This window comes from Apium graveolens, chromosome 6 (genome assembly GCF_009905375.1).
Source record: "Apium graveolens cultivar Ventura chromosome 6, ASM990537v1, whole genome shotgun sequence".
Classification (NCBI taxonomy): Eukaryota; Viridiplantae; Streptophyta; class Magnoliopsida; order Apiales; family Apiaceae; genus Apium; species Apium graveolens.
The window spans coordinates 198,983,838-198,998,268 of NC_133652.1; the positions used below are offsets into that span (position 1 = coordinate 198,983,838).

General features: G+C 36.8%; 1 non-coding gene across 1 annotated transcript; it reads right to left on the minus strand.

Moving 5' to 3' along the window:
* Positions 1-207: 207 nt before the first annotated feature.
* On the minus strand, positions 208-314 carry LOC141669022 (small nucleolar RNA R71). The gene has a single exon (XR_012553324.1). It is a non-coding gene; the product is annotated as a small nucleolar RNA R71 (small nucleolar RNA).
* Positions 315-14,431: the final 14,117 nt, after the last annotated feature.

Consider the following 14,431-nt stretch of genomic DNA (forward strand, 5'->3'; position numbering starts at 1 on the left):
ATGCACATCAGAGATTTCATCGAGATCTGCGACACTATCAAGTTCAATAGAGTTTTTGAAGATGCTATTAAGTTGAGGCTTTTCCCATTCTCTCTGAGGGATAAAGCTAAGTGCTGGTTACATTCTCTACCACCAGGGTCTATTACCAAATGGGAGGATCTTTCTCAAAAGTTCCTAACTAAATTCTTTCCTATGGCGAAGACTGCTGCAATCAGAAACGCACTTACTCAATTTGCTCAGCAATCTGGAGAATCTTTATGTGAGGCTTGGGATCGTTACAAATAGATGCTTAGAAAGTGTCCTCACCATGGGATGCCTGACTGGATGATCATTAACTGCTTCTATAATGGATTGGGTGCTAATTCGAGACCCATGCTTGATGCAGCATCAGGACGAGCCTAATGGGCTAAAAGCTACGATGAAGGTTATGAATTGATTGAGCTGATGTCTTCCAATGAATACCAGAACTGAACTCAGAGACTACCTCAGGGCAAGGTAGCAGGAATTTTGGAGTTAGATATAACTACTGCTATAGCTGTAATATCCCATATTTTTATATATTATTATTATTACTATTTAAAGTTGTTTACGTGATTTTTATGTGAATTTTAGTGAATTATATGATAATTGGAATTGATGTTTGGATGTTTATATATGATATTCTTTGAGTAGACAAATTTTTATATGTCCAGAGTAAAGTATAGATAATTATGGTATTTTTCTGGTGATTTTTGGACTGTTATATGATTTTATAATGATTTATGAATTTATTTATTATTTTCAGAATAATTACAAAACTATTTTATAAAGCCGGGATTCATCCAACTTCAACCGTTTTTGCATTTTTACAACCCGAAACTCTTCGGAAAACTCCTTCCTAAGCTAATCTAGATATTCTGAACATTTTCCGTGTTTCAATTTTTCGATCCGGATTATGGTTTGACACGTACGCGTCCCGGCACAAAATTTTCAATACGATAAATGTTTTGATAAATCAACAAAACCCGTATTCTCAAAAGGCGGGATATTATTACATTATTTTCGTATAAAGTGTTTTATAAGAAGCCCAGTTTTGAAAATTATCCTAATATGATATTAAATTATATCATTTTAATAGTTACTTAGCGGCTAAGTAATCTATTTTTGGATCCGTTATGATCCAACGGGATACTTCTTACGTGTATAAAATATATGTATATGGGATTATACGCAATTTGGACACGTGTTATTAGCATCTTTATCGAGGTACTCATTTTATCTCGTTTTATTGTGTTGAATGTATTTTACGTGTTTTTGGGGTTTTCTGTTAATTTAGTAATCATTTATGTTTTTCAAAAATCAATAGACCGGGACCCCACTGGGACGTCAAAACCCACAAAATTCATAATTTTTTATAGAATCATTTGTATTTCAAATACCCAGTATTTTTATATTTTTGGATTATTCACAATTTTTGGGGAATTTTGATATAATTTTTTATATTTTATCGCTTTTAAAATTATTCCCCGTAATTGTTATTTTTGGGCCTAATTATTTTAATTGGGGGATAAAAACACCCTTAATTTATTTTGGGGATAGGAGACGATCAGAAGACGCCGTATGCTACTTACTTCTTGAAGGGCGAAGTCATCTATTGGTGGGAATCAGTAAAAGCTATAGAAGCAACCCAGCAAGTTTCTTGGGAGAGATTTAAGAAGTTATTTCTGGACAAGTATTACCCTAAGTACATGCAGAATCAGATGGAGCTTAAATTTTTGGTTTTGAAGCAAGGGAACATGACGGTACTGGAGTATGAGAAGAAGTTCACTGAGTTGTCAAGGTTTGTGACAAAGTATACCATCACCGAGGAGTAAAAAGCGAAGAAGTTTCAGCAAGGATTGGAGCCTTGGATCAGAGATAGAGTAGCTATGTTTGAGCTTGAAAATTATGCGGGAGTAGTACAGAAAGCTGCTCTGATTGAGAATAATTGGATGCAGTCAAGGAAGGAAAGGGATAACAAGAAGAGGAAGGTTCCATTATATGGAGAAATGTCTAAAGCCGAAAGTTCACAAGATCGAAATGTAAAGAGGATCGGATTCCATAAGGGCGGAAATTTTCAAAAGAAGGGAAATTTGGGCAAAAGGCAAGAATCAAGGGGGAACAATCAGGCAAGTCAAGGCCAAGTTGGAGAAAACAGGTTCCAGAGACCCGAATGTAAGCACTGTGGAAGAAGGCACCCTGGAGTGTGCAATAAACTGAGCATGACCTGCTATAGGTGTAACCAGAAGGGACATTTGGCGAATGAGTGCAAGATGCCGAAGCTAGGAGTTACGTGTTACAAGTGTGGGAAGACTGGACACATAACTAGGGAGTGCAAGACAACTGGACTAGTCAAAGCTTTAATGAACGTGGCAAGTACCAGTGCGAGCGTGCCAGCTGAGGTATTGACATTACCTCCACCACCTACATCAACCCCGCAAGCAATAACAAGGACATTTGATCTAAAGATGAAGGATGCTGTTCAGAATTCTGAGGTGATAGTAGGTACACTTTTACTCAATAATGTCAAAGCTAAAGTATTGATTGATTCTGGAGCAACAAGATCTTTCATATCAGAAACTTTTGTTGATAAGCTTCAATTTGATAAAATGATTATGAGCGAGGTAGTAAATGTGGTAATTGTGAACCAAGAGAAGATTCCTGTGAATCAATTCTGTCTGAAGTGTGAGATTGATATTTCGGGATATAAGTTTTCAGCCGACTTGATACCCTTCAAGTTGGGGGAGTTTGATATAATTTTAGGAATGGATTGGTTAGGAGAGAATAACGCTCAGATTAATTGTAAGACCAAGAAAGTGTATTGAAAGACGAAGAGTGGAGAGAAGGTAGTATTTAAGGGGCAGAGGCAAGAACAACTATTTCTTACAATCGTTCAGGCTAAGAAGCTACTTAGAAAAGGTTGTGAGTCGTTCCTAGCTTATGTAGTGGATTCATAAAAAGGCAGTCCCATCATAGAAGATATACCCGTAGTTAACGAGTTTCCCGATGTGTTTCCAGACATACTACCAGGCTTACCACCAGATCGACAAATCGAGTTCAAGATCAGCCTTGCTCCAGGCACGGAACCAGTTTCAAAGGCCCCATATAGGATGGCACCAGCAGAAATGAAAGAGTTGGCGAGCCAGCTACAAGAATTGTTGGATAAAGGAGTGATATGGCCAAGTACGTCGCCATGGGGAGCACCTGTTCTGTTTGTAAAGAAGAAAGATGGGAGTATGCGACTATGCATAGATTATCGGGAGTTGAATAAGGTAACGATCAAGAACTGCTACCCGCTACCAAGAGTAGATGACCTTTTTGACCAGCTGAAGGGAGCAAAATGCTTTTAAAAGATTGACTTGAGATCGGGATACCATCAATTAAAGATCAAAGAAGAAGATATTCCCAAGACAACATTTAGGACCAGATATGGGCATTATGAATTCCGAGTAATGCCGTTTGGATTGACCAACGCCCCGGCCGCATTTATGGATCTGATGAATCGAGTATTTAATAAGTATTTGGACAAGTTTGTAGTGGTATTCATTGATGACATCCTTATTTATTCTAAGTCAGAAGAAGAACATAAGCAGCATCTCTGGATAACATTGGAGATACTTCGTCAAGAGAAGTTGTATGCCAAGTTTACCAAATGTGAGTTTTGGTTAAAGGAAGTTAAATTTTTGGGGCATGTCATTGGAAATGAAGGAGTTAAAGTGGATCCGGCAAAGATTGAGGTAGTTATGAGTTAGGAGAGGCCAAAGACTCCTACGGAAGTGCGAAGTTTTGTAGGATTGGCAGGATACTATAGAAGGTTTGTCAAGGATTTTTCGAAAATCGCCACGCCGTTGACCAAGTTAACCAGGAAGAATCAAAAGTTTGAATGAAGTGCAGAATGTAAAGATAGCTTTTAATAGTTGAAGCAAAGATTGGTAACAGCTCCGGTATTAGTGCTTCCAGATGACCAAGGAAACTTTGTGATATTCAGCGACGCTTCACATAAGGGATTGGGCTGTGTGTTAATGCAACATATGAAGGTGATTGCGTATGCGTCAAGACAGTTGAAACCGCATGAGTTGAAGTACCCGACACATGACTTGGAACTAGCCGCCATAGTGTTCGCACTTAAGATTTGGAGACACTACCTCTACGGAGCAAAGTGTGAAATCTACATAGAACATAAGAGTTTAAAGTACATTTTCACTCAGAAGGAGCTCAATATGAGGCAGATGAGATGGCTGGAATTGATCAAGGACTATGACTGCTCGATAAATTACCATCCTGGAAAGGCGGATGTTGTGGCCGATGCTCTAAGTAGGAAAGAGAGACTGAATATGATGACAACACCAAGATATTTGAACTGGAACTTTGTGATTGTGGAAAAGTTGAAGAAGTTTATCGTGCAATGACTTTTCAGCCAACACTAGTGGAAAAGATAAAGAAATGTCAAGAAGAAGTAATGGAGAAAGAGAAGAATCAGTTGACTGGAGAGGAGATTAATACTTAAAGGGATGAGCAAGGGATACTAAGGTTTTCTTCCAGAATTTGGATTCCTCAAGTACCTGAATTAAAGAATGAGATCCTACACGAAGCCCACAATTCAAAATTTTCAATCCACCCGGGAAGCACCAAGATGTATCGGGACTTAAAGCAGAACTTTTGGTGGCCAAATATGAAGCGGGACGTGGCAGAATGGGTTGCGAAGTGTTATACTTGTCAGAAGGTGAAGGCAGATAATCAACGACCAAGCGGATTAATTCAGCCCCTAAAGATTCCAGAATGGAAATGGGAAAATATTGCTATGGACTTTATAGTAGGACTACCGCGAACGAAATCCGGGCATGACGCTATATGGGTTATAGTTGATCGTCTTACGAAGTCAGCGCATTTCCTTCCAATTAACGAGAAGTCGTCACTGGACAAATTGGTTCATCTGTATGTGCGCGAAATCGTACTAAGGCATGGAGTACCCGTATCAATAGTTTCAGACAGAGATCCCCGATTTAACTCGAGATTTTGGAAGCAATTTCAAGAATGTCTTGGCACGAAGTTGAATATAAGCACGGCGTACCACCCGCAGACTGATGGTCAGAGCGAAAGGACAATTCAAACAATCAAAGACATGTTGCGCAGTTGTGCAATTAATTTTGCAGGAAGTTGGGATGACCACTTGCCGTTGATTGAATTCTCTTACAACAATAGCTATCATTCCAGTATTGGCATGCCACCATACGAAGCTTTGTACGGGAGAAAATGTAGATCACCAACAAGTTGGGATGAAGTAGGAGAAGGAAGGATTCTCGGCTCAGAATTGGTACAACAGTTGCATGACACAGTCAAGTTAATTTAGAAAAGGTCGCTTGCTGCTCAAGATAGACAGAGAAAGTATGCGGATCCAGCGCGTAAGGATGTTCGATTCCAAATTGGCGAAGCTGTTTTGTTGAAGGTGTCACATAGAAAAGGGTTGTCTAGATTTGGCAAGAAAGGGAATTTAACACCTAGATATATAGGTCCTTTTGAAATTTTGAGTCAAGTGGGGAAGGTGGCCTACGAGTTGGCCTTACCACCTCAGTATCAGCATGTACATAATGTGTTCCATGTGTCGTTGCTTAAGAAGTATAATCCTGACGCTAGCCATGTGATAGAATATGAACCTGTAGAAATTCAGGCAGACCTGTCATTTGTGGAGCAACCTGTTAAAATACTCGACTGGCAAGAGAAGAGTCTCAGGAATAAGACAGTAAAGTTAGTAAAAGTACTTTGGAGAAACCCTAAGGTCGAAGAATCGACTTGGGAGTTAGAGTCTGATATGCGTTCCCGGTATCCTCATCTGTTTTCTTAGATTCTGGGGACAGAATCCCTTAAGGGGGAGAGGATGTTACAACCAGCATTTTTGTGTAATACTATTTATAAATTTGGTGTAATTTTAAAACCGAATGCCAATATATTCAACTATTATATGCTTGTGTGAATGAGAATTTCTGCGTCTTAAATTTGCGTTATGTGGTATATGATTTTTCAAAGCAAAAGTTTATTTATTTCTTTTATTTTTGATTTATAAGGAATATTTTAAACCTTGAATAAATTCCTTTTTAAAAGTTAATTTGCTCACAAATTTCAAAAGTGGTTTTCTAAAATTTCTAAAAATCCAAGTTATTTTATGGTATAAATTTTATAATTTTTGAACTTGTATTTTATTTTATAAAAATAAATCATTATAAATTTTAGTTATCATAATTAGCAAATTACATAGTTGCCCTTGCATGCAAATCCTTTTTTATTCAATTTAAAGGGCTAAGGAGACAATTCCAACCCCACTAACTCTTATTTTATTAGCCAAATTCCTTCTTTGCCATTGCATGCAAAATGATCCAAGTATAATTGGAAGGTTAGACTTGTCAATTCTCATTCCCACTCACATTTTGTCAAATCAAAAACCATAAAACAAACAAATGGCATGATCATTCACTCCACTCACACCACACTTTCTCCTCCCTCCCTCCTCCCTCTCTCACTCTCGGCCCTCCTCCCCCTCACTCTCGGGTTTTAGCCGAGACCAACCCCCTCCCCATTTTTTTCATTCCTCAACCAAGCTCCCACCTTCTATAGAAGTAAATACTACTTCCCATATCATGATCACATATATTTCAAGGAGTTTTGAGTAAAAAGTTTAAGCTTTAAGGTTGCATGTCAAAGTTTTAGTTGAAACTAAAAGTACAACCTTGATTCTTATGGATTTAAGGTTGTTTTTGAGAGGACTACAAGGAATGGTGAAGTTCCAAGTCTTGAGAAGGAGACTCTTGATGTTGAATGGCCATTTCCCTTCTATTTCATTCGGCCATGACCTTAAGGGAGCCGAATGAATGGTCCTTGAGATCATTCTTGTTGCTTTGTTCAATCTTTGTATGTTTATGTGATAATGGCATGAATCTTGTAGTGAAAATTTGATGAAACTCTTTGCATGCTAAGTGATCATCTAGATATAGCTTATGCTAGGCTTGCATGTCAATTTCATGGTGAAATATATTTAGAAAACATGTTACTTTGGTTGGTAAAACTCGAAGACATGCATGCATGTGGATTTCTCTTAGAATGTTATAAGATTTTGATCATTTGGAAAGATTTTGTTAGTAAGCTTTAATTTCATTAGGAATAAGGTGGTAATATTGATTAGTGTTCCTTGATGCATGGTAATAATTTGGGTATATTTTATAAAAAAAACATAACTTGTTATTTTAAAAAACTTGATGATTTGTGAGTTGTGAAATGTGGTTTCTTTTATTTTGCATTGATTGCACCTTAGGTAAGGATGATCTCCACCAAGATTATTTTGAGTATAAGGGAGTTAGTTCAGTAGATCACCATGTTTAAGTCTTGGTTTGGGTATTGGGTTGTTGGTGGTTGAGTTTGTCAAGTCAAAACCTTGGAGAAAGGAGAGTTATAGTTTCTGCAGAAAATCAGTTTAGTACCCTGAGGTTTAGAGTGAGTTTTGACCATGTCATTGATGTGCACTTTGAGGCCCAAGCCACCAGAAGTTAGTATTGGGAGTATATAAAAGGTTTTAGGTGTTGGTTGGAGGTTTGCATGCCGTTTGGTTAGGTGCACAAGTAGAATAACAAAATCTGTCCAGCAGGGCACAGTTTTGTTGCAACTTAGAAATAGGGAGATTTGACCATGTCATGGGTAGGCCCTCATTAGGCCCTATTGGGCCTTAGTTAGAGGGAGTGTCAGAGAAGTTTTTCCAACCTTAGTTCATAGGATATGAGTTAGAACCATGTGTCACAAGTTAATTCAAGTCAGGGCATTTTCTGCCCAGAAAAACAGGGGAACCATGGACTTTTAGCTCAGGCCCAAGAAGGCCCAAGCCAGGCCCTTGAGCCACATCAAGTTTGGGAGATGCCCTAAGGTCAGGAGAGTATTTTGTAAAAGTTTTGAAGGAAAACCTATAGTTTAAGGGTGTCTAATGCACTCAAGAAACCATAGATGTCATTCTGAAATTTGCACCAGTGAGCACTTTCACTTATCACATAGTTTTAGAATACTTAGGAGTGAGATTTAGGTTGACCACCATAGTTGTAAGATATTATATGGTCAGTAGAGCAAAAGGCCCAAGTGAGGGTCAATAGGTCTTGGATAGTTTAGTAAAGGCACCTCGAGTTAGGAAGCCAAAATTTGAAGACTTTGTCTAGTTTAGCGACCAAGTGACTTAAGTTGTGAGTCGAGATCATCCAAGCCTAGTGTTGCATTATGGTGTATATGGTAATATTTGATATTAAAATATGATATTTGAGTATATGTGGCTTTGTGTGCAAGTATATTTTGAAGGTGAATACAAATTAAGTGCATATAGGCCTAAGTGCCATTTGTGTTTAATTACGGGATGTGAATAGGTTAAGTTGGTGAGAATATATTATAACGAGGATTATTATTATTTATGTAGGATCTCGAGACGAGGGAAAACTTGCCATAATGGTCGAGTGAAGCTTCCAGTTGCTCCTACCAGTCAGACCAGGCCAGCCTTTCTCAAGGCAAGTGATTCAACTTGTCTTTCGTATTCACTGCAAATAGCTCATATATATTGATGCAACTATCCTGAGTCATTTTGATATATTTAAATCAAGCGTATCTTATGTTTATCTTTGAATCATATAAAAATGCCATGAACCCTCGAGTACGTATTGCAAGTAGTTCAAAAGTCTTATCATGATAGTATATTAAAGTAATTTTGAATGCCATGATAAAAGAAAGGGTAGTTATAACTCTTGGTTGCTTCTCTTGATTAACATGCTGATGATTCCTAAGTATTGATATCTCATCCTGATACTTGAACCCCTATAGAACCTTACCTTGATACCTGAAAGCCAGATATTTATCAAAGTTGTTCCTCATTGATTGATACCCCTCTTTCTTATCCTAAAGCTTGACAATTATGATATATCCTGAGTTAAAGATCATTTCTTCATACCTTAACACCCTTAGTATTCATGATGCTTATCTTCTTGATGATCTAGCACTTGCACCTTGACGAGAAACCATTGCTTTAAGCCCAGTTTGGAATTACCCCTACATAATATCCAATAGCCTCACTAAATTTTCTTGTCCAAGTTTTATATATGAAAACCTTTCCGTTACCCTAATGGAGTAAAGTTCAGTGGATCATGGCCCTGAGATTTAGTACCATATTTCCCGTGTTTCGAGTTGGTCTATAATCCCTTGATAAAAATGCTTACTGTTAAAAGAGATTTTGTTATAATTCGGCATCAGTTTTTGAAATAAATAAAATGTGGGTTTTCAGCCCAAAGGGGGGTAAATGTTTTCTTTGAATAGTGGATCTGGACTGAGACGCGAGTCCTTTCCACACTTATATTAGGCTTAAAAGTTGCCTAGGGATTCCCATTAATGTTCTAGAACCCAGCGAGGTTCGGGATTACTTCGCGGCTGATCACCGGCTGTAATCTGTAGCGTCATAAAATGATTTTGATTAATATATGGTTTTGAAATTGTTTTGATACAAGCAAAATGATGCCATCACCCAAAGTTTTATCTCTCGTTATCATTGGTTATGTCTTTCCATTGTCATTCTTTCATGTATATCTCGATTTATGTTTTGTATCGTACTGTTTAGCAGTTGTTGAGCATTTGGCTCACTCCTTGCTTTACCCTGATATTACAGCTAGCAGCTATGGTTAGATTTAAGCAGACCGCCCGTAAGACCTGTGATGCTGATGCTTATGTTCGAGCTCAGGTAGAATAAGAGATAGTAGTTTTGTGTGAGGACTCGATAATTAAAATCAGCTGTAATAGATGGTAGTGTTGGGCTGTTCCAAACCCTAAACTGTAAGATCTTGGCTTTGGTTATGTTTATTTATTTTTAAATAATGTAATAGTTATATTAAATTTTGCTGGTTAAGTTGGGGGTGTGACATTCCCTTATTTCAATTCCAAGAACTTGATTTCCATATGGTTTTTCATAAAATGAGGAAAATACATCTTCAGAAATAATTCAGTGAACCTATCCCAAGTCACGATGCCTTCACCTTCTAACGCTTTCTTGGATTCCCACCAATAATTTTCTTCCCCTTTCAGGAAATAACTAGCAAAATCAGTCTTTTGGTTTTCCTCAACTTTTACTAATGTAAACTCCTTCTCCATTTCCTTCAACCAGGCCCTAGCCTTAGTAGGATCTGCTGTACCCTCAAATTCTGGAGGCTTAACTGACTGAAACTTCTTAAAGGTAACAACAGGTACAACTGGTGGTATCTGAGGTTCAGGACGAGGTGGCTGTTGTAACATTTGTTGTTGAATCTGTTGTTGTTGTTGCTGCATTTGTTGATGTATCATTACCATCTGTTGTTTCATTATATGGAACATTTGGTTCATGGTATCATTATTTTGTCCCTTAGAATTGCTATTCTTGGAGGTTTCAGTTCTGGTCTTTCTTTTTGGTGCCATTTTTATGATAATAAGACAAATAGTTTTTTTAAAAATTTATTAAACAGTTGATAATGGATAAAGAAATATTTTAACTGGTATTAAAACAAGAAATTTAAAAAGTTGATAATGGAAAGAAAATAACTAACAGATATCAAAACAGGAATTGGATTAGTTTAGAACTTAAACAAATTATTTGAAATAATTTTAAACTTTGAATAATAATAAGGGTACAATACTGTCTTTAAATAAAACAGAATTTAAAATATGGAAAAACTGTGAAGCAGTAAAGTAAATGTAAATGCTATAAAGACTGAAATTTAAATAAATAAAAGAAAAAGTTGAAAAAGTTTATTTTATATAACAAACACCAACATCAGGTGTTAATGCTTGATACAAAAGGTCTAATATCAGGTAGGTCATAACTACTGCGGATATATGTCAAAACTCAATACTACACACAAACATATCTGATCTCACCATATTATGTTGCCTCTATCTATATATGTCACATATAATACAACAACTAGCTCCAACTGTCAAACATCAAAATCCTGGCGGAATGCGTCTCAACTCATCTCGAATCATCACAATAACTGACTGTGCTAGACGGGTGGCTCTATGGAAACTCTACATAAGAATGCGGCTCATCATGCATCAAGGAATCTAACTCAAGAGTAGCACTATACACCGTCTGCTGTAGTCTCTACCTCATCATGTAATCTGGATGAAGTGCAGCTAACGGTCCTCTATCCCTGTGGTCAAACAAACCCATGATCTCTCTGCACTGAGATCTCTGATACTCTACATCCTCTCCCGCAATACTGTACTCGTGATACAGTATCATGTGTGGCTCTGCAACCTATCCAATAGACTCCTGAGATGGAACACTAGGTATCCCTGCAACACCCTGTTGTGGAAAACCAAATTGTAATCCCACATCATGCTCATCCATCCGCTCGACCGGGGCCATCTGAAATATCTCCGGCTTTGGAGCATACACTTGTATAGGAGGTAGCATTGCAGCTGGTGCAAATTCTTCCTCTATCTCCGGTATAAACAGATACTCTACAGGTAGTGGAGGTGGAAGAAACGGCTCAACGAACTCTAAAGGATCAAACATCTCCATCGGATCTGGTATATGCTCAGTAGCTGGTGGAGCTGGCTCCTGTGGTAAATGTGGTGGAGGTGGGGGAGGTATCTATACTAGTATCTCAACTGATACTGGCGGTATCACTGGTGCAACTGGTCCGGTAACAGTCCTCTCAGATGATGCAGATGATGTCATATGATAATATAACAATGTAAGAAAAATAGTCACTCAACATTCCTAAAACTTGTAAATCCCTAATCTAAAACTATCTAAATCCTAACCTTCCTATTCCTATCTTATGTGATCATCCTATCTGATCTTAATCCTAATGTTCTTGTTTTCAGGGACCAAAACCTACAGCTCTGATACCAACTTGTAACACCCTCCAAACCCCTTTAATACCAAACATGTATAACAATTAAACTGATATATCTCTAGCCCCTTTAATACTGACCAGGATCTTTTTAGGTTAAAGTATGAAAACAAGAAACCACACTCTAACTTTATTACAAGCCAAATTTAAAATCTCATAAAACTCTCTTTATTATAAACCATTGTCTAACAAGTTTTAAACTACATTTATCTTTATTCAAACACAGACATTATTTATCTACACTACACCTGCTCAGGTAACTCAAAGCTTTCTTCCTGAATCGGGATCAACACTTTAGGTATAAGAGGGTCCCGCCGCTTGACTCGTTTCTTTACCATGCGAGTCCTGGTAGGTTTCATTTTCCTTCTTAACTAAAAATAATAGGGTGAATAACAACAAAAGGAGTGAGCCATAAATTTCTCAACAAGTCCACAATATATAAACAGTGTTATAATAAGTTAAATGAACTGGAAGTTTGGTTACATCTGCAAAGATATAAGCTCGCAAGAAAAGAACAGGGGCCACTATCGGCGAGTATCAATAAACTAAACTGGACACAAGTTCGCACCTATATCCTGATGATCAGCCATGATACAGTGCAGATCCATACCTCAATGTATAGATCTGTTCGGGTACCCAGGCTTTACGGCTCAACACAAGGATCCGATTTATTTCCGGTCCTTAGGATCAAGTGTATACCTGATCCTAATCGTCACCATCCAGTTCAAAGATGAGCAACCAGGACAATCGGTATGCATTGATGTATCCCAACATCGGAATATATCAGAATATATATATATATATATATCTATATATAAACTATTGGAATATGAATAAAAGATTCAACAAATTGGGAGAAATCAGGAATCAAAATGAAATATGAACAAAGGAATAATAATTGTGTATCACTGTTTGTGAACATGAATTGTCAGTGTGTAACTGCGCTAAAATCTGAAAGTAATTCACTATTCTGAATTTAGAATAGGGGAAAAACTTGCATTTTACACGATATACCACAAATGTATCACCTACCTCTTGTTAGGTTTCGAGCACATACACCAACGGAAATAATAATTAAAAACCTGAAAAATCAGAATTTTCGAAACCCGCCGCAGGATCCATGCGAAAAATAGATATTTAATTCGTAGATCAGATTGTTTACCTTAAGAATGTTTACAAATTGGTTGACTAATGGAGATCCAAAGCTTGTTCAATCACCACACATCCCGCTCTCGCGATCTACGCTCTATCGGTATCCACACGAATGCTTGAACTCAAGGATTGGATGTGTCCTAGCACAAACTCTTTTCTTCTTGCTCTCTCCATCTTCTCTCTTGGTGGCTAGGGTTTTAGTAAAATTCTTGCACACCGAAAAATCAGCCACACAAGAGATATTATATAGAGAGTAGAAAATCGAATTATAACTCTTAACTACTTAGGAGTTATTATTAATTCAAAATTCATATTTGTGTTATAGTTAAGTCCCACTTAATTATTTAATAAATAAATTTCATAATTAATATTAGTAAATTTGAATATCATTATTTATCTAATAAATTAAATCAAACTTAATTAATATTATATATAATTCAAATTACTTTAATTTAATTTAAATCCAATTTAAATTAAATAATCCTTCAAGCATTCTTTGTGTATGACCCTATAGGTTATTATTACATTGGCAATGGATTTTAAATCTAATATAAAATCGTAAACTATAAGCGGCATCTAGTAATACATCAATGCTACCCAAGTAATAATAATAGAATCAGTGATCGATTAAACCTTTCGTGAATAATGTACAATGTAATATAATCCCTTTAACCACATATTATAGATTAAACTAGAGGCATGTAATGTGTCATCTTCATCAATGTTTAATCCAGGTTTCCATGATCAATGAGTAGACTATCATATCAAATCAACATTTAAGCATGACCACGTATTTCTTAGTCTAGCTCACACAAGAGGCCAATAATATCACTCCTAAAATAGGAGGGTTAAATCCCTTCTAGATCATTCATATTTCTCATACGATTCATAATATACCCAATGTCCACTTTTATCATTACCCTTTCAAGGATAACTTCTAATAGAATCAATGTATATTAGTTCTCGTAATGAAATATAATGACTTCAGGTCTAAGGACCATTACATCATTATCACTGTGAGAATTACTTATGACATAATAGACATGTAGAATCTCACATCGGTTTCGTCTAGCACCATGTACATGTACATCTGCCTGTGTCTTTGACTTTAGTATCACTATACCTATGATCAATGAGATGTGATCATCAGTCAACAAACACACTAGTCTTAATGTATTATTATTGTCCCTTAATAATAATACTCGACTAGGGACCTTTAGGAATATTGATACTATTCTCATAATCTCATTTCTAAGTCACGTACTAAGAGATATAGAATTGCATATCATATTCCAAGGACATTTATTAATCTAACAGTTATATCGCAGTAAATTAAGACATGATAAATTATAAAAAGAATAATC